The sequence below is a fragment of the Scylla paramamosain genome, chromosome 8 (assembly GCF_035594125.1).
Source record: "Scylla paramamosain isolate STU-SP2022 chromosome 8, ASM3559412v1, whole genome shotgun sequence".
Classification (NCBI taxonomy): Eukaryota; Metazoa; Arthropoda; class Malacostraca; order Decapoda; family Portunidae; genus Scylla; species Scylla paramamosain.
In genome coordinates, this window is record NC_087158.1 from 29,382,040 (window position 1) to 29,387,039 (window position 5,000).

General features: G+C 43.2%; 2 long non-coding RNA genes across 3 annotated transcripts in view; one reads left to right on the forward strand and one right to left on the reverse strand.

Annotated features, from left to right (window-relative positions):
• LOC135102610 (uncharacterized) overlaps positions 1 to 390 on the forward strand; it is a 1,638-nt gene extending 1,248 nt beyond the window's left edge. The window contains exon 2 of the long non-coding RNA XR_010269704.1: positions 3 to 390. This is a non-coding gene — a long non-coding RNA (uncharacterized LOC135102610). The remainder of the gene's footprint in view (positions 1 to 2) is intronic.
• LOC135102609 (uncharacterized) lies at positions 380 to 4,206 on the reverse strand. Of its 2 annotated transcripts, none has more exons than XR_010269703.1 (5): positions 4,034 to 4,206; positions 3,471 to 3,494; positions 3,240 to 3,299; positions 1,831 to 1,924; positions 380 to 1,567 (listed from the first exon to the last, which is right to left on the reverse strand). It is a non-coding gene; the product is annotated as an uncharacterized LOC135102609 (long non-coding RNA). The 2 variants fall into 2 exon arrangements; XR_010269702.1 differs by having other exon boundaries at positions 1,831 to 1,927.
• Positions 4,207 to 5,000: the final 794 nt, after the last annotated feature.

Here is a 5,000-nt window from a genome sequence, read left to right on the forward strand (position 1 = left end):
AGATTGCTTGCTATAGTGGACTAGGCGTGTTTCATCAGGTCACTATGCATCTACAGTGGTGGCGACCCATCCCTGGTGCTGTTTACTCATGCTGTGTTCACGAGGTGTACTACTGTTACTGGTTCTACTCAACCAGTGGTGCACTCCATAAAACGTCAGTAGTGTGTGTATATCCTTAATGTGTGTTCCCAGTGTGTAAGCCTCCGTGGACTTGTAGTGTTGCAAGTAACGAGCTTCCTAGTGTTCTAAGTCTCAGACTCCCTACCTCAGTGAATTTTGCCTTTTTTTTTTTTATTTTATTTTTTTTTTGCTGAAAATTCTCCAACCTGTTCTCCGGAGAGTCTTTAAGGTATAATAAGGTATAATAATAAAAGCATAATTCTCCATTTACTTATTATTTTATTGATACCAAAAATGAACAGACTGAAAAAATGGGATAAAGATCGGTTAATGATGATGAGGATTGAAATTTGGCATATGAATGGCGGCGGGTAAATTTTTCCATACATTCACTCCTGCCAGAAACATCAGAACACCAGGCCCTCACAAAACTGACAAAAACTACTAACTACAATCTGAAACAGTAAGATTGAAACAGTAAACTGTCCAGGTAGCGTGTGTAACACTTATATATCACACTCACTCATCTAATACGCATTTGTCACACACTCAATACATAGAACATTACACACCAGGTAGTAGTAGCAACACTTATATCACACACACTCATCTAATAAGCATTTGTCACACACTCAATACATGGAACATTATACAACACATTTTATCAGATGCCGACCAACCCAGTAAATGAAATCTTGTGTACACAGATTTTCACAACTTATTTCCATGTATCCATATAAAACCAACCCATCTCCTTATGAGTATATGCTCTTACTCTACGTATCCTAAAGGCCCGTCCACACGGCGGGCAAATGCACGGCGGGCAGACACTGTTACCAATTTTGTGTGTGGATGGCAGTCACGAGTGTAGATGACGTTATAGACGAGAAAACCACGGGCAAACCATCGAAGTGCCCGTGTCCGTTGTTGAGACACTGAATAGGCTCGGGACTAGGAATCACGACAGCACACCACCGTTCATATTACGTCAGATCACTTTCCACTAGATACCAGACTTAAAAAGAGCAGCAAATCCGGAAAAGAATATAACGGTAAATAACTATGCTACATAATAAATATGCATTGCTTGATGATATAAAGCCTGGATGAAATGAGGAGTGGTTTTAAGATTACGTCTGCTGATTGGTACATAGTTCACTTGCAATATTGCGTGCGATAAAACTTGCAATATTGCGTGCGATAAAACGGAGGAGATATGACAGTGACTAACACTACCTGCTACCTGAGCATTGCTTCTGAGCTGATCCTGATATAGCATCACAGGAAACTCTGAACCGAAACCTCACCTCGCAACTACTTCAAATCTTGTTCGGTGTGAGATTTGTAGCCGCCTGGAGAAGTCGTTCCGGACGCCAGAATAGTCCTCTCAACGCTCCCACTCCATCAGACGTGAACGTAAACTTGTAAAGGGTAGAATGACGCTCCTCTGTGGGGTAGGAAATCATATAACTTGATAACAAACACTGCATCTACCATACACACAACCTCCCCCCCCTCTCTCTCTCTCTCTCTCTCTGACACATAAACTCTGCCATAGACCATACAAATTTCACCCATATCATATCAGTACTGGTTGAGTGAGGTGAGCGGCAAGAAGTACTGTGTGTGTGTGTGTGTGTGTGTGTGTGTGGACTGTGCACTGCACCTCCTCGAGTGAATGCTGACAAATTCTAGGCGCCACCCACATACCAATAAACTGGCTGGCTCCCTGCTCGCTCCCTGCTCCAGACTGGAATGGATGTGGCAATACCTTACTTCCTCTCTCTTCGTTGACGTGGAAAATCTGCTGGAAACATTTAGTCATGCAAGTTATCAAGCAGAAGACGCCACGAACAGAAGCAAGAGGAAGAAGACGAGGAGGAGGGTGAATAGGAACGGGATGAGGGGAGGAAGAAGAAGGCCGTGGGGGGGGGGGCCGAGAGGGAGGAAAAGGAAATCCTGTAAAGGACATGGAAAAGTTGTAATGGAAAGATAAAAAGTACTGAACGGATAAGAAAACTTCGGGAAAAAAAGTACGAAGGGGAGAAAACGAAAAAAAAAAAATGAAAATCTATAAATGGGATAGAATTTCATCAAGAATTCTTAAAAGTTTTTGAGATGCAGAATATATGAGGAAGGAAAGGAAGCCACGGAGGAGGAGGACGAGAACGATGACAACGCCAGAGGAGAAAAAGTGATGATGAGAGAAAATGGAAAGAGGGACGAATATGTTGAAGAAGAAGCGATGACGTGTTAAGATTATGCGTGGAGAGAGAGAGAGAGAGAGAGAGAGAGAGAGAGAGAGAGAGAGAGAGAGAGAGAGAGAGAGAGAGAGAGAGGAAACGAAGACGAATATTATGGTCAAATATGTGAGAGAACGACAACGAAAACGAGGAACAAGACGAGGCGGAGAACGAGAGAAAACGGGAGAACAAGGAAAAGAACACTGGCGGAGGAGACAATGACGAGGAAGGTAGCGAGTGGCGACGGTGGCAGTGAAAATAAACCGGGTAACATTTCTCTCACTTTTAATTATGTTCACGTGCATGACATGACAACATAACATGACAGCATAACATGGCCATGGAGGGAGACGTTACTTGTTAATTACTTCAACTTCATTAACGCGAGTCTTGGCTCTTAATTGCTTCGTTGCCCTAAACTGCCTCACCACCATCACCACTACCCACCAACCGCATTGTTCATTCAAGTTGCCATAAATTCCTTTGCTTCATGACCAGTTGCTATGTCTCTCTCTCTCTCTCTCTCTCTCTCTCTCTCTCTCTCTCTCTCTCTCTCTCACCCAGTCACCAACACACCCACACACACACTCACAGTAATGTCCTCGAGTCTGCCAAAATGTCTCATCTCACACGAACCACTTTTTGTTCCTCCTTCGGGCGCCTTCCACATTACTATTCTCCCATTGATTACTTCATCACGGGGCTGCCAATGTTTTCCTTACGCAGACCCGATGCGGCGAGAGAGACACTCACTGACTCACACAGACGGCCGCCCTACTTCTCTTCGCAGCCTTATGTTTGCACACTGCACAGTCACCATCTAACATGGTCCCTAGGCTTGCTTTATATGAACAGATAAAAAGGAAATTTGTTTACCACTGGCTAGGTGCTTCTGCTCCTCGTCACCGCCGATCAGCGGACGTGGGTTGCTTGTTTCTGTAATATTATTTTCCTATAAACATTAATGGTATACAAACACAGTGATACAATAGAACATATTTGCAGTAAAATTTACATGTATATCAATCAAAGTGACTGCGCACTACAAGATGGCGTTTGTATCAAGGAAACTGGGCATAGTCCACAAGTGGTGGGTGCATCACTCACCTTCCTGGTCCCCATGAGCTGGAACTGGAAAACAACACACTTTAAAAACCATGAACCATTTTTAGAAGCAATAAAATCTTAGCTAGCGGATGAAAAAAAAAAAAAAATTGTATATTAAAAAAAAATCGCCGAAAAAACTTTTTATACAAACAACCTCATAGTGAACCTATTTCCCTTAACACACATATGGGAAACATATGGGGGGGACCTCAGATGAAAACAAATTTGGCCACTACTCCTCCTCACTTATTATTTGGGATTATTTTTGGAGGTTATTACCTATTTTCTGATTAATTTTTGATGTGTGTGTGTGTGTGTGTGCGTGTGTGTCCCACTACTCCCTTTCCTTCCAACACCCCACCTGCTCCTCCCTGCCTCCTCCCTGCCCGTGACACCCCACTGCCTTTTCCATCCTCTTCGCTGCCTGTGTGTGTGTGTTTGTTTGTGTGTGTTTATGGACACTAATCTAACTAACCGAACACAAAGTACCATCATCCCTAAGGACATTAAGGTAACCGAAGCAACCAGCCCAGCCCTATCAGATATGTATATACTGTACTTACAAGGCCAGCCACACTCCAGACGCTGTGCAGACTGCGGTAATAAGCCGTAAGAACATAAACTGTATCGCTGTATTGTCTTGAAAACGTAATATTACAGTAAAATAATTATAGTGCTAGTATTGACACTCCACCCGGTCAGCGTGACAGCCAAGCAAACACTGAAGTCCACCTTGTGTTTCCCGTCTGCCGAAACCGTGACGTTCCGTGTTGTCATTGGCCAGATACACAGAGGTTAATAATTATTGGCTGACACACGTCATAGGCACATCATAGACTGGAAGCGTGCACACTGCCAGCTCTGCAGCACACACACACACACACACAGTTTACTGACCACACCTTACCCTGTACATACAATATCCATATACAATACAATGTTTGTTGTCCAAAAACAAACGCTTTACTCCAGAACAATATTAAACGATTAAACCCCGAGTAGTACGTCAACAATTCATCAAACACTTATTGACAAACACACACACAAACATGTGCTATGTAACCCACCGAAGTGATCGGTTATGTGAATTTTTGTGCATATTTAGCCACGTGGGATAATGCAAAGTGTATGTAGCACTCTATGAGGGAAAGTATAGGCGCGTGACCACACAGCAGGAGGTGGATGGGAGAAGGGGAGCAGCATATATCGGGAGAAAAGGGTAAAAAGAAAGGATGGAAGAGAGGGAAGAAGGAAATGGATATTTGGGAGGAAGGGGATATAGCAGAACGGGAAGTAAAGGTAAAAAGAAAGGAAGGGTGAGAGAAAGAAAATGCTTAGGAGAAAGTATAAGAGAATGAGAGGGGAGGGTAAGAAAGAAAGAAGGAAATGAGGGTAAAAAAGAGGATACTTGAGAAGAAGGGAGTATTACAGGATAGGAAGAAAGGGCAGAAAAAGAAAAGAAGAAAGGAATGGGGGTGATTCACTGCAAAAGACCAGCACATAATGAAGGGAAGGATAAAAGGAGGGAAG